This window comes from Ochlerotatus camptorhynchus, unplaced genomic scaffold, assembly GCF_037179485.1.
Source record: "Ochlerotatus camptorhynchus isolate MF236.1 unplaced genomic scaffold, CSIRO-AGI_Acam_v1.1 ptg000284l, whole genome shotgun sequence".
Classification (NCBI taxonomy): Eukaryota; Metazoa; Arthropoda; class Insecta; order Diptera; family Culicidae; genus Ochlerotatus; species Ochlerotatus camptorhynchus.
In genome coordinates this window covers 2,725,281-2,753,030 of record NW_027040773.1, presented here as the reverse complement: position 1 = coordinate 2,753,030, position 27,750 = coordinate 2,725,281, and the positions used below count along the sequence as shown (strand labels likewise).

Here is a 27,750-nt window from a genome sequence, read left to right as displayed (position 1 = left end):
AACCACACAATCACAAGAAATAAAGATCATTTAAATGGCAAAAAAAAAAAATGCTTTTGCTCATTGTCGCCTCGGACGGGGTGCGCTCATCGGCTAAAGGTGGATCACGGCGTGACCGCAATGAGGAATGCGATACAATGAGGAATGAGGAAAAGCCTCCCCCCTTCACAACAACCTCTCCCCTCCCCCTCAACAATAATCCGAAAAAGACATGGAATTTGACGATCACTTTTTTCCGGGAAATAAATTTTAAACAAACCACAATTATTAGTAAAAACAGAAGTTTTCCCTGAATTTCTTCCCTCACCAAAACTTTAAATTTTTTAAAGTATAATAACCAAAAATACATGAAAAACATCAATTTTGTGTGGTTCTACGTCATACTGCGATCGTGTCTAGGATACAACCCCTATAATTTTTTTTTTGATTCTGTGACACTACCCCGAATGTCACTACCCCGAACGCCATAACTCCGAAGGCCGTTACCCCGAATGCCACTACCCCGAATGTCCTACTACCCCGAATGGCCATTACCCCGAATGCCCTTCTACCCCGAATGGCCATTACCCCGAAATTAAGACAAATGGAAGAACAGCAAGGGATCATAAGAAGGGTACTTTTTTTAGAAGGAAATTTCGTTTTGGAATTTATACTGTATACAAATGATAATTTTTTATTGCTTAAAAGAACTTAATTTGCTAATATAATTATTATGTCTTGGTACATATAAGAGGATTTTTAAAATTGATTCATGTAAATCAGTGAAGTAAGAGTTCACTATGATTCGCGAACTTTTCCCTACGCATAGCGCATTATTGTGTGATTACTGTGAACTACTTGCAACACTATGTTCAACATACAGAACAAAAGTACAATGGTTTCTCGCTGATGGGTTATTCCAGTTTTCATCTATACCGATAATATTTCATATTAAGTATTAGATCATAATATGGGAGTACTACGAAAGGCCGAATCACAAAAAGCCGAAATACACAAAAGGCCGAATCACGAAAGACCGAAAACACAAAAAGCCGAAAAAACTACGAGTTTTTTCGGCCTTTTGTTAATTTGTTTTTAATAAATAGTATTACATTTTTAAAATAAAGTTAGAATTATTATTATTCTGCATCTTCGAAATAAAATATAACGGAAACTACTTAATAGCCATTCGATTTTCGTAAAAAAAAACTTAAAATTTGGGCTGCTTTATGTTTATGTTTGTTGGAGTGTTTAACGACGATTTAATGACAAGATGGCTTCGTTTTTTGTGAATGCGATTCAACGAGGCGGCTCAGTTGTAAGAGCAGAAAGGCTTCAGATTGTGAACAGCAAACAGCAAATTAGGTGTTTTTTAATTCCAATAAAAAACTATCATTGATTCTATAACATTCCCCAGAATGCACCATATCCCAGGAAAGCATTCCCCAGAATTTATCATTCCCCAGAAAAGATGATGAAATTAGTAATTAACCACTTTTTTTTGGTCATTTGATATTATATTTCAGTTTTATATTACAGAACAGCTTAATATACATATTTTATTTATTACAAAGCGCCAATGCAAGGCCCTGAATATGGATCTCTCCATCCATTGACGTAGAAAAACGTATTAAGCTTAATCCTTTCCGAATATTTCAGAGTTTTAGACACAATGATTTTTCTAATGTAAGGCGTCCATAAATATACAGGTCCGCAAGTATCTTGCACACTGAATAATAAATCTTCTGAATACAAATTTTCTCGATAAATTTTAAACATTTGATTTAATATATTTTTCAAGATTAAACGCTCTGATAAGTTTCACTTTACTAAATTTATGATACACTACGTTTACTTTTATGGAACTATGTATTTATCAATTCCAACCCATTTTAAAGCTCTTTAGAAAATGACAACCTTCAAGTTTTCGAACACTTCGTTCACCATTTAAAAAGTCAAAGGGTCTAATATGCAATCCAATTCAACCAGTCGGAAACTGTTAAACCTTATCAAAGAATTGTTCGACCTGAGTTGAAGAACTTCTCGTTATGGATTGAAAAATCGGTGCATGGAACGTTGAACTATCGATTACAAATTTATAACATTATTCCACACGTTATTATCCCAAATGGTCATAACCCCGAATCCCTTGCCAAAAGCTATTGATTACATATTTTCCTTATATATTAAAAGAAGGGAATATTCCCTTCTTTATCATACATCCAAAGAATTAATTATTTTCTCTTTTATATATTCAAAGAAAGGAATATTCCCTTCTTTATCGTTTATCCAATAATTAATTATTTCCTTTTGTTATATTTTCAAAGAAGGGAATATTCCCTTCTTTATCATATATTTAACGAATTAATTATGTTCTCTTTTAAATATTCAAAGATGGAAATATTCCCTTCTTTATCATATACTAGCTGAGTGTGCCCGGTCTTGCTCGGGATTCAATGTTAGCTTGAGTTTATGCGCCGATTTAAAAAAAAGCATGCTATATTGTACGTAGCCCTCCTCCCCTATTATCTAAGGGGCTACCCTCTATGATTATCTCCTTATACCCCCACACTCGCCCCCACATGCCTAATTTGGTTCCATTTGCTTGATTAGTTCTCGAGTTATGCAGAAATTTCTGTTTCATTTGTATGGGAGCCCCCCCTTACAGAAGGGGGAGGGGTCTCGAACCATCATAAGAACCTTCCACGGCCCCAAAAACCCCTGTAAACAAATTTTCACGCCAATCGGTTCAGTAGTTTCCGAGTCTATAAGGGTCAGACAGACAGACAGAAATTCATTTTTATATATATAGATTTAACGAATTGATTATTTTCTCTTTTATATATTAAAAGAAGGGAATATTCCCTTCTTTATCGTATATCCAAAGAATTAATTATTTCTTATTGTTATATTTTCAAAGATGGGAAACCCCCTTGAGCCATTAAGGGGCTGTTCATTAACTACGTAGACAGTTTTTTTTTATTCTTGCCCCCCCCTCCCCATGCGTAGACATTTTTCCATATTTTTTTTTAAATTTGTATGGACCGTGCACAATTGCCATCCCCCCCCCCCCCTAAACTGTCTACGTAGTTTATGAACAGTTATCGCTCAGCCTCTGAGACGTGCAGACGTTTTTTCTCGATTGCGCTTATCAGTGAGTCAAACATTTTGAAATATCGTTCTTCTTTCGTGTGTTGCTGTGCCGCGTCGCGTGTAGTGATCCACGATGAGGCGAGAAAATACTTTTCGGATTGATTATTCGAACTTCCCCCTGAAGCCCTCATACGAAAAAATCCTCGCGTTTTGTCGTACGGTACTTGGACTGACGAGGGACGACGTGAAGAGACTCCAGTGCCATCGCGGTGGGTCATGTGCGTTCGTGAAGGTCGGTGACCTCGAGACGGCCCAGAGAGTGGTCGAAGAACACAACGAGAAGCACGAAATGGAGTGTTCGGGGAAGAAGTACAAACTTCGTATAACGATGGAAGATGGTAGTGTCGAAGTGCGTGTACACGATCTACCCGAAGATGTGTCGGAGGAGAAGATCGTCGCATTTCTCAGCGCGTATGGTGAAGTGCTTTTGATCCGGGAACTAATGTGGGGCGAAAGGTACGATTTCGGAGGCGTGCCGCTCGGTATATGGTCTATCCGTATGGTGGTGAAAACAAACATCGACTCGTGGGTCACCATCGACGGAGAGCAGGCATATATCGTCTACAAAGGGCAACTGCAGTCGTGCCGCTACTGCAAAGAGCACGCACACTCGGGCATATCGTGTGTCCAAAACAAAAAGTTGTTGGTGCAGAAGAGCTACGCAAATGTGGTAAAGAAGACTGGACCACAACAGCAGCAGCAGCAGCAGCAGCAGCAGCAGCAGCAGCAACAGCAGCGAAAACCGAAACCACCACAACCGAAATCAGCCGGTCCGAAACCCGCTGCGCCACCAACGGTAACGCCGGAAAATTTCCCCCCTATAGTACCGCAGGCTATGAGTCAGAGCGAGCAACCTATCGGGGAAACAAACACCACAAACCAACAAACAGCGGTGGTATTGCTAACCCCAAGTGTAAAACCGCTTCGCCCGAAAGAAACACCGGCGTTGTCGTTGACACCTCCACAATCCACCGAGGTACCAAACACTAGCGTGGCTTCTGTGGAACTATTCAAAAAACCAAGTAGTATGACTCTGCGCAGTAAATACAACGGCAATGAGACGGACGAATCGACCACATCGACAAGCAGCAGCAGGCAACACCGAAAGCGACCGCCTGGCAAAAAGCTCCACCGCGAAAACCAAGACGACGAGATGGGTGAGGAGTTTATTTCGTAATGGCTCACACATCCTACAACATCGCTTCTATCAACGTAAACACGATTACTAGTCCCACAAAGCTAAACGCTCTGAGCACCTTCGTCAACAGCCAAAACCTCGACATCGTGTGCCTACAAGAGGTCGAAAACGAACAGCTCTCGTTGCCAGGCTTCGTCGTTGTCGCCAACGTAGATCACGCGAGGAGGGGAACGGCTATCGCACTAAAGCCGCACATCCAATACTCACACGTCGAGAAAAGCTTGGACGGTCGTTTGATTGCCTTGCGAGTGCAAAACGTCACCGTCGCTAATGTCTACGCCCCGTCGGGCTCTGCGCTGCGTGCCGCTCGAGAAGATTTCTTCAACGGCACACTCCCTTCGCCCCCATCTGCTGACCGAAGATAATGTGGCGGATTTCCAATATAGGTGGCAATATTGGACCCGCCAGCGTCGCAACTACGCCTCCTGGATGGAGTGGTGGCTGTCGTACGCTAAGCCCAAAATCAAATCATTTTTTAAATGGAAATCTCGAGCCGCTTTCGACGATTTTCATAACGAGCACCAACGGCTTTATGCCGAACTATGGCTAGCGTACGATGGCTACTACCAGAACCCTGCGATGCTAACAACGATAAATCGACTGGAAGGGGAGATGCTGGCGCTTCAGCACAACTTCTCGCACATGTTCATGCGCATCAACGAGAGGTACGTGGCGGGAACACCCATCTCGATCTTCCATCTGGGGGAACGGAGAAGGAAGCGAACCGTCATCACTCGACTGCAAACGGAGCAGAACGGGACTATCGACGAGCCTCACGCGATCGAGGCGCACATGGTGGATTACTTCTCCCACCTCTACTCCGAAGAAGAGAGAATAGACGGTGGGAACACTTTCGACTGCGAGAACGCCATACCACCCAACGACCCGGTAAATGAGGCGTGCACGAGCGAGATCACCACAACCGAGATTCTCTCCGCGATACGAGCTAGCGCATCCCGAAAGTCACCCGGCTGCGATGGGATTACGAAAGAGTTCTACCATCGCTGTTTCGACGTCATCCACCGAGAGCTAAATCTGGTGATGAATGAGGCGCTCACTGGCAACTTCCCTGCAACGTTTGTGGACGGCATCATTGTGTTGGTGAAAAAGAAGGGTGGCGACGAGACAGCCCGTTCGTATCGTCCCATATCTCTTCTAAACACCGACTACAAACTGTTCTCTGGTATCCTCAAAACCCGTCTGGAGAATGTGATGCGAGCCCACCGCATATTGAGCGACGGGCAGAAATGCTCAAACTCAGATCGAAACATCTTTCAAGCCACTCTCGCTCTGAAAGATTGAATTGCGAGCCTCCGTCATCATCGTCGCGCCGGGAAGCTGATCAGCTTCGACCTCGATCATGCTTTCGATCGGTTCCGGCACTCTTTCCTCTTCGGGACCATGCGATCGCTTGGTTTCAACCAGCATCTCATCACTCTGCTCTCCCAGATTTCAAGTCGCTCCACCTCTCGCCTGCTCGTGAATGGGCACCTCTCACGGCCGATCGACATCGAACGCTCGGTGCTGCAGTTGTCCATGCACCTCTTCGTGCTGTACCTCCATCCACTAATATGCAGACTCGAACAAGCGTGCGGGAATGATCTGCTGGTTGCGTATGCCGACGATATCAGTGTAATCGTCACAACAGCAGCACAAATCGAAGCAATGAATATACTGTTCACCCGTTTCGAGATAACTGCTGGCGCCAAGCTGAATGTGGGGAAAACTGTTGCCATTGATGTTGGTTTTTGCGAGGGAAACCGCATCGACATCCCATGGCTACGGACGGCCAATACGGTGAAGATCCTTGGCGTGATTTTCGTCAACTCGATCCGGCTGATGACGACCATAAACTGGGATGCGGTGGTTAGCAAATTTGCGCAACTGATATGGCTCCAATCAACGCGGATTTTGACTATGCATCAGAAAGTGGCTTTGCTGAATACGTTCGGTACCTCCAGGATCTGGTATCTTTCATCAATTCTACCACCATTCAGTGTACACATGGCGAAAATTACATCGAGGATGGGCACCTTCCTCTGGAGTGGGATGATCGCTCGCGTTCCGATGGCACAATTAGCGCGAAATCGCGAACATGGTGGACTAAAGCTGCAACTTCCGGCGTATAAGTGCAAGTCGCTCGCTATTAACCGGCACTTGAAAGAGATCGAATCCCTCCCCTACTATAAATCCCTTCTTCTGCAAAATCTCCGCCCAGCAATACCAATAGACTTCCCCGACCTGAAACTGATCCTCTCAAACTTATCCCAAATTCCCCCTCAGATTCGACAAAACCCCTCCGCCGATCAAATCCACCAGCATTTCGTGGCACAGACGGAGCAGCCCCGGGTGGAACGAAACTGTCCGACAAACGACTGGCCATGCACGTGGCGAAATATTGGACTCAAGAATTTTTCATCGGAACAGAAAAGCAGGCTGTACGTTGCAGTTAACGAAAAAGTTGAGCATCGAAAACTTTGGTTTGTGATGCGGAGAGTTGACAGCGAGTATTGCTTACACTGCACCAACCAAGCAATAGAAACACTAGAATACAAATTATGTACCTGCACTCGAATTGTTCCAGCTTGGGAAATCCTGCAGCGGACAATAGCTACTGTTCTGAATGGGTGGAGACGGCTGTCGTTCGAGGAGCTAATCAGACCGGCTTTGAAGAGAATCAACAGAACAAACAAACTAACAATATTAAAAAAATTTGTAAAGTACATTAGCTAAATAAGTAGTTGTAGTGGAGTGATAAATTTACAGCACTGGAGTTCGAACTAAATTTTGATTGTTAAATAATAATGAATGTGAATCATCTTTGACAATACAACCAAATTAGTAAAAAAAAAAAAAAAAAACACTCAAAAATAAATTAAATCAAAAAAAAAAAAACAGACCCTAAGAAGTTTGTCTTTTCTTTTTATACACGCGAAAGAAGATTCCAGGAGTGACTATAATAAACAAAAATAGTCAATCTAATACATGGCATACTTTTCTGGGGAATGGTTTTCTGAGGAATGGTTCATTCTGGGAAATGCTTTTCTGGGGAATGGTGCATTCTGGGGAATGGTTTTCGGGGAATTTGTTTTCTGGGGAATGTTATAGAATCCTATAATTTGTATTCAGTATAAATTAGAAAAGGAAATTTCCTTCTCAAAAATTTACCTTTCTTTTGATCCCTTGCTGTTCTTCCATTTGTCTTAATTTCGGGGTAGTGGACATTCGGGGTAATGGCTATTCGGGGTAGTGTACTATTCGGGGTAACGGTGTTCGGGGTTATGGTGTTCGGGGTAGTGACATTCGGGGTAGTGTCACAGAATCGCTTTTTTTTTGTATAGTTTGCGTTGTGAGAGTTAGAAGGCAAAGCAACGGATAATCACAGAAAATACGTCAACTACTGTAACTGCTTACAACACTGCGCGAGTTATTTACTTTTGTTCATCTTTGACGAAATATTATCATGTCAAGCACTTATGAACTCTACACGCAAAACAAGTTTCTCTTACATCCAATGTAAGGTAGGATTTCTGACATCCTCTGCGTTTGGTTTATACACTAAATTTAATGGCAGTTCTGGCAATGGACTGCAGCGTACATTTGGGGAAAAAACTTTGTTCGAACAATAAGCAAACATTGCAAATTCTGCATAATTTTCATGCAGAACTGTAATAGAATCTTACATTTAACGGTTGGGTGTACTAACTCAATGATCTAATGTACGATTAGTTAGTTAACTGCTGCTAGTGGGAAAATCAGTATCGAAATATGGAGATTCGAATGTATACGCAACATTTTGAGCGATTTACTTTATGCTTAAAACGCTCTCAACCAAACTAATTCCGTTGCTATTTCAATCTGTTTTATTTTCGCTACTTTCGTGGAACCATTAAAATCGCATGAATAATGTACATTGAGGCAAACCGTTAAACCTAGCCCGCCTACGTAACCTTCAACTTCAATTGGCAACGAACGGTTGCTTCCTAGAAATGCTTACAAAACGCGCCTCAAACCAGAAAACCAATCTTCTTTCGCCAAAGCCAGCCCATTTTCCATTTATACAACTCTACTCCGCCAATCAAATACAAGAACAGGCTCTCACCGCAAATGCTAACCCATATCAAGTCACACACAAACACACACCGAATCGATGTTTGGTAACGGTGGCAGTGCTGGTGGTGGTTGTGGTGTTGTCGGAATTCAATTTGTTCAACGTCGATGTCATCAAATCGGTCTCTACTTGTGGCACCGAAGGCAGCAGCAGCAGCTCGCTAAAAAAAAAGCCGAACGCAACAAAAACCCCAAACAAACAGAAAACACAAAACCCCCATGTTTGTACAAGCAACCATCACATGACATCGATCGCGTGTAGGTTAGGTACGGCAAGCAAAGTTTACTCGAGTCCCCCCAGGATCTGACAAAACATCAAACGACAAACACTTTTGGATTCCCAACATCATCTATTCCTGTGGATGAAGTTTTCGCTCGTTTTTTCTCACCCCCTAACTTGATTTCTACCGATTTATCGATTTGGGCGAATTTCAAAGATCTCTCTTCCACGGGAACTTACGTACGGGATGAAACTTTGATAAAGAAATTGATTTTCTTTGTTAGATGTTCGGGATTTGTAGTTTGGTTATCAGTCGAATTCGATGTGTTGTCGGGAAGTTGTGGAGTATTGTTGCTAAAGGTTCCCCTGGTATAGTGGATGAATTTCTTCAGAGACTGCAAAAGTTTCCGATGACTATTGAGAACCACTTATTTATAATTCGTTTGATTGAAGGTTAAACTAATGAGCAGTTCCACACCAAACGACGCATCGATCAAACTCAACCCTCTCCGTGTAGCATGCAAGTTTTCATAATTGTTTGTTATGGTCACATTTGTGCAATTTAGACATTTTGAATTTATTGTTTTTTTTTTCAAAATGGCGTTTTCGAATTTTTATCGAAATGACGTCTGATACTCAGTTGTGGGGAAAAATAGAGGAAAAATATAGAGTAACAATAAATTCGACGCAAATCTGGGTAATATGACTTTTTGCTAATTTTGAATACATTTTCAATACATTTTAGTTAATTTATCATTCAGCATTGCAAGTTCAGACATTGAACTAGCAATGTTAATTTTCAGATCCTCGAAATAGAGGTAAAAAAGGTATTTTAATCGCCAAAAACTTATTTTGCCCCGGGGGTGCATCTTAACTCTTTTTACACTACATGGTATAAACCAGTGCTGAGTTGCATCATGGTGTCAGTACCGCCTTTAGATTGACACAAGGGAGTCCTACACGGTTAGAAAAAAGTACCCAATATAAGTTCTTTTCACTCATCTCGGCACTATAGTACAGGAACCCAAAAGTAGGTAAAGCGGGTCAAAGTAATTTTCAGTGCAGTTCGTATGGAATTTTCCACTAACTTTTTAACCAAAAGTAAGTAAGTTGTACCCAACAGTAGGTAAATATTATTATACCCAACGTTGGGTTCCCACACTTTACTACCCCTGTTGGGTAGTTTTGCTCCTTCTTTTTTGACAACATTAGAAGGAGAAAATGAGACAAACTAGTCAAAAGTAGGTAAAAGTGAACTGGCCGTTGGGTACTTTTTTCTTACCGTGTACGGTTAACAACTGAGAACCCTCTCTCCGAAAAACTTCTCACCAGTATGATAGAACAACCCTGAGATATCGTGTTTTGCTTTTCTCACTCATTCGCAGAGCTGCCAGATTTTTTTCTATGCAATTCCGGATTTTTCGAAGGTGATATTTTTTTTAGTTCTAATGTGATATTTTTTTTTTAGTTCTTAGCTGATATTTTACGTTAAATGATAAATCGATGAAAGAACTTTTGAAAAACTACTAGGGACAGCCCTCTGGTGTTGTACGTAATGGAGACGTCGGACTACGTGGTCTTATATAATAAATGTTATTTGTTAACTGCAGCAGGACTTGTGTTTTGTGTAGGAATCATTGGCGTGCACAGGGTGAGGCAATTGCCACACCTTTTGTAAATAAATATATTGCCTGAAAATTGCACCACAAAGGTGCATGAAGGGACAAACTTCAATTAAATTTTTTGGTCAAAAAATTGCACCACATTCCTGGTTTAATTTTTTTTTCAAGGTTGTTCATGGAGGGTTAAAAGAAAAAGGTACATTTAAGGTAGAAAAAATTTACCTTCGTTGTGTTAATTCGAAGAAAAAGCTTTTTATTGAATATTTCTGGTGTAAAAATTATCATCAAGGTGGTACATGGAGGGACTAATCAAAATGAATAACTCTGGTTCTAAAATTGAATCGCGCTAAAAATTTGGAGGTGCACATTTTTCTGAAAATTTCTGGTGGAAAGTTCGCAACACTGTGGTGAATGTAATAGCAAGATTTATTAATTTTTCTGGTGCATAATTTGCATCGTTCTGAGGAATGCAAGTTTCATTGAAATTGTATGGTGGAAATTTTGCACCATTCTGGTGAATGATGAGGCAAAGCCTGAAGGTGCATGCTGAACCAAACTTCACTGACAATTTTTGCTGCACCGTTCTGGTGAATGAAGGAGCATGCTCTATTGAAATTTTTTGGTTCAAAATTTGCATAGCTCTGAATTAATGAAATGAACAGAAAATTTCCGGTGGAAAACTTGCACTAGTCTGGTAAATGAAGGCACAAGCTTTATTTAAAATTTAGCTAAATTGAAAATTTTTGGTGGAAAATCTGCATCGTTCCGGTGAACGGATGGGCAAGCTTTTCGATTTTTTTTTGTTTTTAAATTTCCATTCTTCTGCTGAATAGAGATACATATTTTAATAATAATTTCTGGTGTAACATATGCACCACTCTGGTAATTGGAGGGAAGCTGCTTTACTGAAAATTTATGATAAAAAAAAATCAAAAAATAGAGGCAAACTTTATTTGGTGGAAAACCTGCAACATTCTGATGATAAGAGAAGCCAGCTATATTGCCTTATTCTATACCCACCAGAGATTAATAAAAACAAATTCTTCTTTAACACCGATCGCATCACTTACCACAGTGTGGGTCCTGATCTAAAAATAGAAATTGGATGAGTGCGCGCGCGCGTGTGTGTGTGTGTGTGTGTGTGTGTGTGTGTGTGTGTGTGTGTGTGTGTGTGTGTGTGTGTGTGTGTGTGTGTGTGTGTGTGTGTGTGTGTGTGTGTGTATGTGTGTGTGTGTGTGTTTGTGTATTATAATCGCTCTACCAAAAACGATCCCTGCGTGTGCGTGTGCAACCTTTCCCCACATCCAACATCCCAGTGATTTCTCGTGGAAGCGCAGAGGATTTCTCGGTTTCCTTCACAGCGAGTACCACGTCAACACATTCCTTCCCATTCCCTAGTTGACCTGCATTCGGAAACGGCCGGCGCTGGTATTGCTAAATATTAGATCTCCAGTTCTTACACATTGAGGATGAATGTTAGTCCCAAACATCATCTGTTGGTTCTCTGTGTAATTGCAGCTGATCTGGTAATAACAGAGCAGCAACCGTGGGCGGTCAATCATGTTTTCATGTTTTGTTTTTAAAATTTCTGGTGTAAAATTTGCAATATTCTTCTGCATGGAGGGGTATGCTGAATTGAAAATTCCTGATGTAAAAATTGCACAGTGAATGGAGGGGCAAGCTTTATTGAACATGTAGAAAAACTACGACGTTTTGGTGAATTAATGGACAACTTAAATTGACTTCCAAGAAGAGCCTCAAGGGTATTGAATTAGGAGGACAGTTCCAAATAAAAAGATTTCTGGGGATGATTTCATGAAAATTCTGCGAATAATTTCTAGTGAATCCTGCATATAGTTTCAAGATAGTTTCGAAAAGAATACCGAGAGAATCAAATTTTTAATGAAATTCCAAAGGGATTTTGAGGAAAATTTCAAGGGAATTTCGAGGATAATTTTAAGCTTATTCTGGGAAGAATTTCTGGAAAATACAGAGGAAATTCTTCTGAAAGTTTAGGGGAATTTCAGTTCCAAGGTGTTCTGAGAAAAAAAAAATTCTAAAATATTCAGAGAAGAACCTCAAGGATATTGAATTCTTAGGACAGTTCTAAAATATTTCTGGGAAGAAATCAAAGAAAATTCTACGGATAATTTCTAGTCCATCCTGCAGATAATGTCAAGATAATTTCGAAAAGAATACGGAAAAAATCAAATTTTGAGTGAAATTCCAAAGGGATTTTTAGCAAAATTTCAAGCGAATTCCGAGGATAATTTCTAGTTCATTCTGGGAAAAAAAAAATCTGAAACGATAAAGGAATTTGAGTTCTAAAGTGCTCTGAAAAAAAAAACATCATGAAGAGCTCTAAGCGTAAATCCAGTGGACTTCTGAGAAGAATTTCAAAAGATCTCATAGAGTTCTAAACATTTCGAAAAGAACCTCAAGGAATTCTGAAGATAGAATTTTTCGCAACTGTACAAAAATTAAAGATAGCTTTTGGATTCCTTTATTGAAAAGTGGGTATTAGTTTGCCATTGAACCTTGGTCTATTTTTGTCTTACTATGAATTAGTCTAAGAATCTTCTCTGAAAATTTTAAGTCATTTGTTAACATTGTTAAAAAGTAACAGCTATTTATGTGCGTTGCATTAAGTTCGGGATTGTCCTTTATATCATCTTTAAAACATGTTGAATGTTCGGCATCATTTCCTGTCACCCTGACTGGCGGTACTTTGGGACAGGGTTGACATGCTCAATCCTTCGCACAATTCGTCATTCTGTTAACAATTGTTCCAATCGTTGCATATTTTTTAAACCTTTTTAATGAACCTTAAAACCTTGGCATTTAGGTCAAAATTTGAAAAAAATTAGAACTACTATTTTTGCTGATGATAACGTTCAACGTACTCGCAACGGTAATAGTAAAGTGTAACTACAACAGCATATAATACTCCGTACATACTATGGCTTACATCATGTAATAACCTTGCAATGAGCACTCATACATTGGATTTCCAGTGAAAACTATGTATATGTATGAGTGCTCATTGCAAGAAATGTATGAGTTGGCGATTGTCATCAGGTATATTGATAATGATCGGCCGACGGAAACATTCGTGGGTGTGAGACGGGTGTTGAAAACAGACGCGACGACCATCTTCAGTACTAAAGCTGAGGTCCTGACAGCGATGCAGATTTCTTGGGAGCAGGTGATGGTAGTATATTTTGACGGTGCCAGCCCAATGGCTGGCAGCACTGCTGGAGTACACGCCAAGTGCAAGGACGAAAACAGCAATATACTTTTATGAAGAGCTTTGAGTTGGTTTATTTCCTTTTAATTCCGTTATAAATAATTGCTTAACTTTTGACAGATACGCGTATTTCGTCTACTACTTGCAGACTTCATCAGTGCCATTGAGTACCACTGATCAAGATTGGATTGATCAAGAGCAATATACTGTTTGTTCATTGCTATGCGCACTGTTTGAACCATGTACTTGTCGACGCATTGTGCAAGCGAAAGAAGAATGCGATTCTTATTGGTCATTCATGCCGGTTTGTCGGTGCTATCATCTGAAGTGGCTTCAGCTGAATCCAACCACCAAGGCAACAACATTGCAGCAAATGTAGCATTTCGGTTAAAGCCCTACTAACCATTTGACGAATTGATAATCATCGACATTGTCGATGGGATTAAATTGCCCTGTCTGAAAGCAGTTTTCATTGAAGAAGATGAACCACCACCGGATTAAAAAATAATTAAAATTGGCTAACAGTGGTGGGTGGACATCACCATCTCCCACGCACTTTGGAGTACTCCCCATCCCCAGATTAAATGCACCATAGAACTAACAATTGCCCCTCCTTCACAAGATCCCTGTGCACGCTAGTGGTAGGAATAGGAATTTGAGCGGGGTTTTCTCTGTTTATACTTTTTAGTATGACTATGATTGCCCTGAAAAGAAGCTTTTTTAGCTCTTTTGGAAAATCTTGGTGACCCTGAAAAGGGCCACGTTGAAGGCCTGATCATCATCGAGCTGACGGGGAAGAGAGCGTCGTCTCTCTTACACAACGCAAACGGTAGAACAACATTCGAGCTAAAAGAAAATTATCAAAATAGCTATCATATGACATGTGTGATTTCGTTCTAATTCCTCAATTTGGTGTAAATAAAACCATTTCTGATCAGAAATGTTATTACTAGGACATCGTTGCTTGCAATTTTCAGAATTCACACAAGCACAACATCAGCAGCTCTTATTATGAGAAAAACTAAAATACATACATTCGTGACGGTCCTCGGCGACAGTGTCGTATGACAGAGCCTGCCGTATGACATTTTAGTTCAGTACTGTAATTTGAAAACTTTTTTTGCAAGTGTTGGAATCAAAAGCAGTTGACTTTTATTCGCCTTCACCGTCGAGAGAACTTCAGCAAAGATTGACAGTATATTATGGGAACTTTCGGCGGAGTGAAGAGATAGTACGAAGGCCGCCATGTTTCACGCACAGTCTGACGTCTGCTTACGGGATATTTCATAGGAGAGAAGAGCTACAGAGTCGCCGTCAACGCCAATTTTATCAAAAAGCGGATAAGTGAGCAAGAAAACGGTTGACAAGTTGCAGGGGTGTATTTTACTTTGTGCTTCTTTCCCTTCAGAATTAGATTATACTCTAGATTGTGAAATTAGATTCTGAAGGGAGACGTATACTGAAAAAAAAAATCCGTAGCAACTGTTCAGAATTCCGCAGATTTTGCCTACGGATCCGTATTTCCGCAAAAATTTGTAAAATCCGTAGATCTACGGAGATTTTCGTAGATCTGGCATCTCTGCTCATTCGCAATATCACCAACAATCAATACGAAACTAACGATTTTAACAGAGTTGGTTGGAAATGCTAACATGAAGCTTTAGTGTGATGATTTATTAGCTAGAGAATGATCTTTAGAAGAGGGTAGGTGGATAGTTCCGTTAGAGTACGGCAGTATGAAAATTGAATAGAAGTTGAAAATGAGCGAAGGGCCATTAATGCGACAGTTTTTAAAGATAGACGCACATTTTTGCCTAACCCGTACGATGTACGCGGAGACTTGAAGTATGTCTCCAAGTCTACAGGCAAAAAATGCTGATGATGGTACAGCACGCAACAACCACCCTACTGCTTTTTCTCTGAGATGATCACGTTGGTCATGACGAGAGGAGCAACACAATAGTTGGGTAAAGAAGAACTGCATTATAACACACCATCGACTGGAAATGCTCTCGCAACGTGGGGCTTTAGGTAGTGATGAAAACGTCGCTAGAACTATTCCACAGCCGCAGTCAGTTTATGAGCAAAAAGAGGGACGCACATTTTTGCCTGTAGACTTGGAGACATACTTCAAGTCTCCGCGTACATCGTACGGGTTAGGCAAAAATGTGCGTCTATCTTTAAAAACTGTCGCATTAATGGCCCTTCGCTCATTTTCAACTTCTATTCAATTTTCATACTGCCGTACTCTAACGGAAATATCCACCTACCCTCTTCTAAAGATCATTCTCTAGCTAATAAATCATCACACTAAAGCTTCATGTTAGCATTTCCAACCAACTCTGAAAATCGTTAAATTCGCGTATGAAGTAACATAAAAAAAACTTTGAATGTAATGATTTTAAATTGGCTCACTACTTGACTAGCCTATTGGTTCCAAGCAAAAGATTAACGTACCCCATTCTAGTCGAAATTCTAGTACTACGCAATGTTTGTTTTGATTCGCTATGAAAGTTTGACAGATAAAATGAGGGGTTATTGGTTTTTCCTATGTTTCGAGGGGTGAATCGATTAGCTTGGGACCGAAGAGAGTACCAGAGCTGAGTCAACAAGTTGAGCACGTTATTTCGGGACCTTCTAGCCTTAGAGTTACCTCTATGATATCACTAACATCTGTCATGTGGTACCATCATATCACCGAGGAAAAATAAGAAGACATATAAATAAATTGACCGTCATCTCATTTCGAGCATAAATACGGTTTTGACGGTCATTCCTCTTCCAAAATCACGGATAAGGCGATAGTTGGGATGTATCAAGGAAAAAGTCTTACCAGAAATTATTATTGTGAGAATTCATATCTGCATGAACACGTACTACCTGCAGTCAAGAATGCAGGGATTTTGCAGCTATTTATTTTTCCGGATACCGTGACGCTTGAGCTCGAATAATAAGGATGCTGACCGCATATCGTATCCACATTACCGAAGCCCAAGTATCAAGGGATCCGTAAAAAAATCCTTGCGTAAATAGGAATTTCCCTCAAAATATGAATTGTAGCTAGAGGTGTTATTGCTGAGTAATCAAAGGTTTTACTGTTGAACAAGTCATTGTATATCTTTAGGTTAAACACAATACAATATTTGCTTGGTTTACCACAGTTCAAAGATTATTTCAGAAAAAAAAGTTGCCAAGCATCAAATTCAAGGGTCATACAATAACGTTAGCAGTTTTTCGGAATTTTTCAACTCGCCATCTCCCAATGTAACACTTTGTTAAATCATACCAATTGCTCCTCCACTCTTATTAATATCCTACAGCATTCTGCATTTGATTTCTTCATCCTTAAATAAGATATGTCCCTCTCTAGTAAAGATATCGTTAGAAAATTGCAAGCACCCCATCCCTCTTTAATGCTTACACAATTCAAGACCAACAATTGAAAAAGCCTCAACTCCATTTTGTAAACAAACCTTGTAAGGCCATTTTCTCGCGAAACGAAACCTACAATCACAAACCTAAATCACAAGAGGAAGAGGAGAATTTTCCATACCTGTTAATTTTGTTCGTTTGCGTTGGCGGACTTCGGTTCGCAACAAAATGGCTTTGCAAGGTTTGTTTACAAAATGGTGCATTATAAACACACATTTTCTTCACTTGAGGTTTCAACAATCAAAGCAACCATTGGTATCCATCAACAAAGAAATCTGCAAATCGTTACTTTGAATTCCGTAAGGAAACGCAGTGTATTTCAATACATCATCGCTAAAATTAATAGCGAATTCGTTTATTATTCAGTTCCAACCTGGATCGGGTATCAAGATTGGATCTGCTTATTTTCTGACAAACGTCAGTTAGTTCGTTTGCTTTTTAAAACCCAGCTCAGGTTGAGGTTCGCACTGACAAAAAGTTCGGTTTCGCACCGAATTTGTCAAAGGTCCGTTGTTGGTTCCATGATGGTCCTTGCAATTTTTCGGAGCAATTCAAAAATCTAAGATTTTTCGCACAAAACGTAACCATGTTGAAAAATTATTTGTTTTGACATTATTTAATTCTCGTGAGCTTGTCAATTGTGAGTTGTGTCAGTTTTGAGATTTATTAAGCATCGTACGCAATGACGCGTAGGCAAAAGAGAAACGATATTGCCGATGGATCATAAAAAAAGGTGAAAGTGGCTTTAACAAATAAATATGTGGGTGCTATTACGTTACAATGTCAAAAAATATCCGTTTATCTTCAAAAAATTTTCTTGACATTCCAAGTGCCCCATGGAATCAATGTTAAGAAATGGAATTTATATAATAGCACCCACATATTTATTTGTTACAAGGAAAATGAAAATCCAACGTTTTTTGCAAAACGTTTCGTATGTTCTGAACTCAACAACTTTTAGCATGAACAGGAAAATGAGGGAGCATTATTCAAACTTCCCATTTATAAATGCCCAAAAGAGATGATCAGTGAGTGAATGATTTTGCTACTCTCTCCTTGTCATTTAATCTAACTGTCATGGATGGCTTTGATGAAGACGGTCTAGTGATGTAAAGGTGTTTCCAAGTTATGCTAGTTGACCGTCATTTTTGATATGTGACGGTTGTGTTATGGCTCACCGATAATACTCCAAGACGAAAACCTCCTATATCTCCTGCTTGGAGTTCTCCTCTCCTGCGGCTTTTGAAACGCGATAAAAATTCCTGGCAGCGTAAACTTCGCCGACATCGAACTTCTGAAACGAAACGCAACTTTCATCGCGCTTGCAACGCCTATCGTAAGCTTAGTTCAACCCTATACAAGTCATATGTCTTGCGTGTCCAGACCAATTTACGTAGAAATCCCAAGAGCTTCTGGAAGTTTGTGAACTCCAAGCGAAAATCGTCGAATATTCCTTCATCCGTATTTTTTGGCGATTTGGAGTCTACTTCTATGCTCGAATCGTGTGATCTATTTTCCCGCCACTTCAGTTCTGTTTTTTCGGATTCAGCCGCCAACGCAGATGAAGTAGAAAGAGCGGCTTGCAATGTTCCTGAGGGTCTCATCGATTTGCGTACATTTGTGGTTAGCAATATGTATGTCGTTAAAGCTGTTGGGAAGTTGAAGAAATCTATTTCACCGGGTCCTGATGGTGTACCTGCAATCATTTTTTGCCGCTGTGTTGCTGTTTTAGCTGATCCCCTAGCTCGCATCTTTACCGCTTCGTTGGAGTTTTCCCCGAAATATGGAGACATTCCTTTATGTTCCCTGTCCATAAGATGGGCGACAAACGTGACGTGACAAATTATCGTGGCATAACAAGTCTATCTGCAGCTTCAAAATTATTCGAGATCATTGTGAACGATGCTATCTTCTTTCATGTCAAGAGCTACATTTCAGCAACGCAACACGGATTTATGCCAGGACGCTCAGTTACATCAAATTTGCTGGAGTTCACTTCAACATGTATAAATCACTTGAAAAATAGGGCTCAAGTAGATACCGTTTATACCGATCTGAAAGCGGCATTCGATTGCATCGATCATGGTATTCTTCTTCGGAAAATGTCTCGCCTGGGAATTTCGGATGGTTTGGTTGATTGGCTGAAATCATATCTTTCCAACAGAACACTTCGTGTCAAGCTGGGTTCGTGCACTTTATCACCATTTGCTGCAACCTCCGGTGTTCCCCAGGGCAGCAATTTAGGACCATTGCTGTTCACAATCTTCTTCAACGATGTGACGCTCCTCTTGCCGAGTGGTTGTGTGCTCATATACGCCGATGATCTCAAACTATACATTGTTGTCAAGAACGTCGAGGATTGCCGTCAGCTCCAAGCAATGTTAGACCAATTTGTTGATTGGTGCCGCTTAAACAAGCTTTCCGTCAGTATATCAAAATGTGTGGTCATGACATTTAATCGCACAAGAACGCCAATCGTATTCGATTACTCAATTGATGGATTTGTACTAGAAAGAGTAGAACAAGTAAGCGACCTAGGTGTAATGCTGGACCCTAAACTTACGTTTGACTTACACCGTTCAATGGTAATCACTAAGGCTAATCGTCAGCTTGGTTTTATATCAAGAATCTCAAGAGATTTTTCGGATCCGTACTGTTTAAAAGCACTGTACTGTTCACTCGTTCGTCCGATTATCGAGACTGCATCTGTTGTTTGGACTCCCTACCAACTTTCCTGGAACATCAGAATAGAACGTATCCAAAAAACATTCATTCGTCGAGCATTAAGACAACTTCCTTGGAGAGATCCACTAAACTTACCTCCGTATGCTGAGAGATGTCGCTTGCTAAGCATGGACACGTTACAACGACGGCGACAAATTCAACAGGCAACATTCGTCGCGAAGTTATTAAGTGGTGAAATTGACTCTACCCACTTACTCTCTTGCTTGAACTTTAGTGCGCCAAGCAGATTTCTACGCTCAACGTTCCTATTGCGTCAAGACTCACACCGCTCTTATTTTGGACAACATGAACCTGTTACGAGTATGATTCGCACGTTTTCTACAGTTGAAGAGTTGTTCGAGTTTGGGGAACCTGCTGCTCAATTCCAGAGACGTATTATTAACTCCAGATACATTTAGTATTTGTTATGGCTTCTGGTTCATTAAGACTTATTGTCAGATGGATGTATTAAATAAAAATAAAATAAAATAAAATATGAGGATGACCGTCAAGGTACAATAACCGTTATTATAATGCACAGCACTGGTAATAACAACGGAAATTTTAAGATTAAAATCCATAACAACGTAAATAAGTATTAACAACTTAGATAACGAAAAATCTCGTTGTTCAATATTTTAATTTAAAAAAAAAAAAAAAAAACACAGGTAAAAATGCAAACTTTTGCAAACCTTTTTTTTTAAATATGGTATGAAAAAAGATTAAAACATTTGATCAATACTTGTTGTTCTACGATTTCTGTAAATTTTAAAGTGTGTAAGATTTCCTATTAGTTGAAAGTTTGCGTTTTTCATAACCTATTTTTTAAGGTTACTCTCATTTCGCATTAAAGAGAGATTTAGGGAATAATCACTCAAAAGATTTTGTTTTTACTAGTTCGTTTATTTCAAAGGCTCAATTAAGTTAGCTTTACGGAGCCGATTGTTCATTGTTCTTTGTTTGTAACAAAATTCACTATGGAGCTGGGTCGAATACTCGCGGCTTATCCGAGGTTTGAGGGGTACATTGTCAAAGGATAGGCTCAGGGGAGGAGCTTGGGGGTGAGGTTTCGTTGTCTAATCAGAGCGTTGTCACCAATATGAACGGTAGTGCGGTTCTAGTTTCGTCTGGAGCTCGACCGGCTATGGTAACCAGTGAGCGACGATGAGACTCATCGAGACGGGTGACAAGACAAACAAAAACTAATACAGAGAGACAAAAGACTAACGATTTAAATTCTTATACTATACATTTACAAAAACACATATATCGACTACATACAGCAGAGATCGTGGGTTCCCAATACGTCTCTGATAGAGATACAGGGTTGTCTTCCTTGGGCCTCGAGAGTATTCAAGAGTCGCTCTCTGTTGGCGTCATTATCTGTACATTGCCAAACTGCGTGATCGATGTCATTGTAACCGTTTCCACACCGATAGATGTTGCTATCCAGGATATTTATTGTATGGAGTTGCGCATCTAGCGAGTAGTGTTATGATCACATATTTTTACTAGTAAGTAACAAGAAGAGGTTGCAAACTACATTTTTGACACATGCAACCTGTCAATTTCGCCTTCTAAGAGCCACAATCAGTGATTTAATGATGTGAGCGAGGGAGTGAAAATTTATAAGATCACTGATTATGACCGGCAGGAAGAGAAACTAACAGGTTTATAACATTATGAGTCAAACACATACTCTGTAACCGCTTCTTGTATTTTATAAAAATAAAATGTGTTCATAGATTTTAATTATTTCGGAAAAAAAATTTAAATAAGAATTTGCAACATTGCTTTAAAAAAATTAAAAATATTAAAAAAGGACATTGTTTGTAATTTCAGTTTTAAAACTTTTTTGAATTTTTTTTTCGGAAAGTTAATTTTTTTTACGTAGATTTACATAGTTGAAGATGCTAATTTCAAATAACAGACTGTAGTGGTAATTTTTATACGATAGGTGCAGTAGATAAAAGCATAGAGTTGATAGAACGCAGAAGTAATACTAAAACATATAGTCAAAGTACATAACTCTGGATGGGATCATACCATCAATTACTGTCAATGGTTGAAAGGTACAGTAGCAGCACCTACCCCACCCATATCCCCTCGAGATCGTCAAGTCGACGATGACAGGAGCACATATCGTGGTAGGGGTAAGCAATAGTTGCAATTTACAAAACCTACGACTGGACGCCTTCCTTCAAATAACAACTGAAGTGCGGTAAACAATCGGTAGAACTGTTTCAAACACACCGTTGGTATTTGAGCGGTCGGTTTTCATCTCTTTTTGCCAGTGGTTGCGGGGGGGGGGGACACCCCTCACCATCCCTTTACAAAGGGGGAGTTTGGTAAAGAGAGATGAAAAAACCGATTTGTACCTTCCTTAAAAGTTGTCCTAGCTCGCTATTCTAATATCTATATGCAATCTTCACACTGCCGTACTCTAACGGAACTATCAACTCTATGCTTTCATCTACTCCATCTATCGTATAAAAATTACCACTACAGTCTGTTATTTGAAATTAGCATCTTCAACTATGTAAATCGTTGACTTCACGCAGAAGTAATACTAAAACATATAGTCAAAGTACATAAAAAGCTTACTGGTAAAGTCAAAAGCATAGATAGAACACGAAATAAAAAAGACAAAAAACCATTACATCGCTTGTAAGGTCAACTTCTAACATACGCTGCGATGTTCATGAACAGAGAATGACAGGAAGTGGAACTAACATTCATTGTAATAAATGTTTGGTTTGCGTGTATAGAAGTGAACAGTTGCAGAGTCATCGTCAACGCGAATGGTTTCACCAATATCAAAGCAAATGTATCCAATAAAGTTCCTAGGCCATAATTAGGATCAAGCATCAAAATTACGTCCCTAATGTTCGGTCCATAGTTAAAAAGCGCTAAAAGCGTTAAATCTTTTATATTAGCAATAAGAGTGAAAAGTGCGATATTGATTTATTACTCTAGCATGTGTTTGATGACCATAGCTCTGTAGATTTTCGTTAGTGCAATAATACGGCAAGATCTTGGCGCCTAGAAATCGAAAATTAAGAAAATTAAGAAAAAAATGTTCAATTTTACAATTACAATTTTATAGTAGATGTGGTATAAGTTTTTCATTACTATTGTGTATTATTGTGTAACCCTATCCATTTATTTTCATAAAATCCTTTGGAACCGGTATTATCGGTACTGTATATACATCTCTGTACCGAAATACTAGTACTCGCAAAATGGGTCTAGCACTGACAACTAACTTGAAAATTTCATCAACATAAAGGCTGTAATTTCTTCACAGAATTCATTATCCTGAAAAAGTTGCAATTTGCGTGTCACCATATTTTAATCCTCTTAATTTTCATTTATGGACCACTGTAACGTGCTTGCAAGTTTTTCCAGAACACATATTTTCATGTTAACCATCACATGGCCACATTTATGAATTGTAAGGGGAGTATAATAAAATTAAACCCTGGGTGACACGGAGACTGACCTCAATATCGAACCAATTTCTGTCAAATTGAACCACATTTTTACTCTGATCTTGATGATAACTCAAACTGTATCTTCTGCTCCCTTCGTGTTCGATTATTTCATTACCCATGTGAAATGCGTCACAACAGTCCATATTCCCCACGTAATCCGTACTCAAATATAAACCTTCCTGGAATAAAATCCAAATAAACTCACGATACGGAGCACGATTCGTCATTATCGTGCTAATAAAAAGCGAAATCTTTTCCCACACAGCGGAACCACCCCCACCCCCATCGTACTATAATATTGACTGTCATCCGACCCCTGTCCCAGATGAATGCTGACTGGTGGGTGAAAATCGACTGTACCATCCAAGGTAATATTCCACTTCCCATCGCTTAGTGCTGTGCTTCCCGTCGTCGATGGTAATCTCTGTGCTCTCGAGTTGTAAAACTTTATAGCAACAAGCGACCACCTCCTGACACCTCCCCCTTCCACTAAATGCTCGGTTATATCGTGGTGGTACAGCGGATGGAAGTGGTGGCAAAAGTCAAGTAATCAAAAATTCACGCCAACCGGTGTGCCGAATTGACGAATGCAAAACGATTCAGCCCGAGCGTGTGCCCCCGCCAATTCCTGTGCTCTGAATATTGTATTAAAATGAAGTTTGTCGAACGTGAAGAAAATTAATGCGAGTTTTATTTGACGTCGCGCTTGGCCTCCCTCCCATTTTCCCAGTCCTGCCGAATGAGAGTGGTGAACTCGTCAGGTGTCAGGTGCCAGAGAGGTAGGGAGGTAAAATCGAGAAAGATGAACCAGGTGAAAAAGAGGAAACCTTTGGTGTCGAAAATGAAAATGGATTTTCAGCTGCCGCACACACTTGGAGCACCTAGGTTAGGGTAGAATTTTGATCGTGGGGGGATTGCCGGTATGGGTGTGCTGTGAAAGTTGGAATCAATTCCATTGACTTCTAAATAGGTACTGAGACGAGCTCTAATTTCAATTTGTTAAGCGAAAGGTTGATTATTAGAATCAGTTAGCTCGAGTGTCATGATGTGTTACAAAAAGTGCTGCAACATATCAATTGTGATGTAAACATTCATTCACGTTAACTTGCATTTCATTTCACGCAACCGAGCAACTTGTAAACAATGTTGCTTACAAAGATGGGCTTTTGTATACAATATTTACTACATTGCATGAAATGTGTTAGAACTCTACATAATAAATAATGTGAACGTATATGATACATAACGCTCCACTTATGTGCATCAAACTGAACAGAAATTTACCCAACTTTTTCGAACTGTGCAGTCTTTCTTTTTTTTTTTCCTTTGGTTTGTTTTTTCCGTCGATCTTGTTTTCCGTGCTGAGCACCAATGCTACCGACGTGCCAGGGAGACAGCTCCCACTCCTGGACCCTACCTATCGACCCATCAACTCATGAACCGGGGACCAACGGCTTTACTTCCCATCCGAAGGAAGGCGTGATCAGAGATGTTATGCCTCAGAACATCCCGACGGCGCCGACTGGGATTGAACCCAGGCCTGCTGGGGTGAGAGGTAATCACGCTTACCACTACACCACCGGCGCTGTTATGTGCAGTCTTTCGGCAGCGTCCAAACTGTTTTAGATCATCTTGAGCGAATTTGTCCTGAATCGCTCGAAGAACTACATTTCAACTGACCAGCATTTTATTTATTCCCGGTAGATCGGTAGCTACTAACCTTTTGGATTTCACCAGCACATGCATGGAGGATGAGGCACAAGTCGACGTCACATATACTGATTGATTTAAATGATCTTTATTTCTTGTGTTTGTGTGGTTTACATGTATGAATTTTCAAGTGGCACAGATGCGTCTTTTCAACTTTATTACATTTGAAATTTAAATTAATTTAATTAAAGGACGATCAAGTACCATCCTCAGCACTCTATTCTGAGCGACCTGGATTTTGTTCCTGTGAGTCTGTGCACATGATTCCCACACCGGAGCTGCGTAGAGGATCGCAGATGCTATGATTTGTTTGTAGACAGCCAGTTTGTTCACCCTTGGAGGAACATGATCGCTTGTGTTTTGGAGGGATTGATTTTAATTTTCCACGTGGTGGCATAATCAGCAAAGGCGTTAAGGTATCGTTGAAGTTTGTTCGTTATTTCGCGAGGCATCCTTCCTTTGACGGCGATTGCGGTATCATCTGCGAACAGGAAAAACACGCAACCGTCTCCGAGGGGAGGAATGTCGGAAGTGTAAATGCTGTAAAGCAACGGGCCCAACAGACTGCCTTGCGGGACTCCTGCTGGGATGGGAAACGTGTCTGAAAGACAACCATTCAACGATACCTTAAACGAACTTTGCTGGAGGTAGTTACGGGTGATTTTAACCAGATGTAATAGGAAGTTGAAGTTAGAAAGCTTGCACACAAGTCCGTCATGCCAAACATTGTCAAACGCCTTTTCAACGTCTAACAAGGCCATGGCTGGGGACTTGGATACAGCTTTGTTGCTTCTGATGTTATTCATCACCCTTACTAGCTGGTGATTGGTGGAGTGCCCCTTTCTGATCCCAAACTGTTCCGGAAGGTGAAAGTTATTTTCCTCGACAAACTTGAGCAAACGATTGAGAATGAGTTTCTCGAACAATTTGCTCAGTGCTGAAAGGAGGCTGATTGGTCTGTAGCTTGAAGGCAATGTTGGATCCTTTCCGGGCTTGCGGATTGGTATGATTTTAGCTACTTTCCAGATGCTTGGAAAGTAGTGCAGTTCCAAGCATCTGTTGAAGATAGCGGTTAGAAGAGACTGCACTTTCATGCTGGGTCTCTTCAAGATAAAGTTGAATATACCGTCAAACCCGGGAGCCTTCATGTTCTTGGTTCATTTCAGTGCTGTGCAAATTTGTTGTACTGTAATCATATCCACCGGAGGCACGACACAAGGGGAGGCATCTAGGTTTTGAACGCATTGCACAACCTGATCATCGAGCGGACTTTTGATAGTCGAGCCAAGCAAATGCGATGAAGCGACATGCTTGCCGATCGCATTTGCTTTCTCCTGTGGGGTGATTAAAAGTCGATCGTCATCATTTTCGACTCTGAGAGGTGGAACGGATTTGGGATGAGTTTTCAGGACCTTGGCTACCTTCCAGAATGGTCTGGAGCGGTTGTCCAGATTCTGGGCAAGCCGCCCGAAACTTTCGTTTCGGAGTGAGACCATTCTGGAAGCAATCTCCTTGTTCAGATCGGCCATTTCAAGTTTTTTGCCCAGATCTCCAGTCCTCTGAAACTGGCGTCTGCGAACATTTCTCAGGCGAATCAAAAGTTGGGTGTGGGAATCAATGGCAATAAACTTACCCCTCACAGAAACTCGTCGGACGCACGCCTCGTCAGTTACGGTTATGGCTTGGTGGAGTCCCTCCAACGCTCGGTTGATGTCCTCCACGGTGTTAAGCGGTGGATTGTCGATGATATGTCTGTCTACCACGCGTCCAAATTGGGCCCAGTTTACGCGTTGGTAGTCCTTGCGCAGACTTGGAGCAGGGGCCACGTTGTAGCCTAGTTCAGTCATCACCGGTTGGTTGTCGGAGCTGAGTTCGTTCAAGGCTACCGGCTTGGACAAGCTGGTATTTGACAAGAACAGGTCTAGCGTCGATGGGTTGCCCACCGATGAGATGAATGTTGGCTCATTCGAAAACCAAACGGAGTACAACTCATGCTGCGAGTGGTCGAACCGCAGACGACCGTTCTGGTTCCGCTGGTAGTTCCACCAGGCCTCATGGCGAGCATTCAGATCTCCTCCAACTACGAAGCGGGAACCGGTACGGGTGATGGTGGACAGGTCCTTCTTGAATTTAGCCGCTAGTCCACTGCTGGCGGCACACTGTCGAGGGCAGTCGACGGCGATGAACTGGACGTTTCCAGTCGACGACTCAACCTCCACACCAAGGGCCTCGATGATAGAGGTGCGGATATGGGACAGAGTGTGGTATTTTATTCCTTTCTTGAGACGACCGCAACACCACCCCCCCCTGGAGCTGGTGCGATCAAGCCGAATAATACTGTGGTCAGGCAACCAGAAGCTGTCGCCGGACTTTAGATGGGTCTCGGTTAGAAGGCCCACGTCGATGCTGTGCTTGCGGAGGAAGTCGGCAAGCTCAATCTCTTTTGCTATTACAGAGCAAGCATTCCAGGTGACGATAGTTAGCGGTTTAGACGCCATACTGGATGATGAACTTACCGAGCACTTGGATCTGTTCGGGCTTATTGCGGCACTTACGAAGAGCACGGGACGTGTTGACGAAAATTTCCATCATTTCATCCGCTGAGAACAGATCGGGGTTGTTGTTTTGCGCTGTTGGTTGTCTCCAGAATCCACATGGGGGGGATGGAGAGTTTTGGCCAACAGAATCACCAGAAGTTGCTTGAGCGGAATGCACCCGCGAATTCGCTTGCCTTTGCTGAGGAGCACGAAGAGGTGGGAAATCCTCCGTCCGATCACATATACTGATCTGAAAGCCGTATTCAATAAAATCAACCAGAAGGTTTTGCTATGCAAGCTTTCCCGACTAGGAGCGTCTGAGCA

The 27,750-nt window shown here is 40.9% G+C and overlaps 1 protein-coding gene across 1 annotated transcript in view; it reads left to right on the top strand.

Annotated features, from left to right (window-relative positions):
* The window catches only part of LOC135706541 (protein turtle homolog A-like), a 1,327,166-nt gene that overhangs the window by 141,079 nt on the left and 1,158,337 nt on the right, over positions 1–27,750 (top strand). The gene's annotated exons all lie outside the window — the stretch shown is intronic.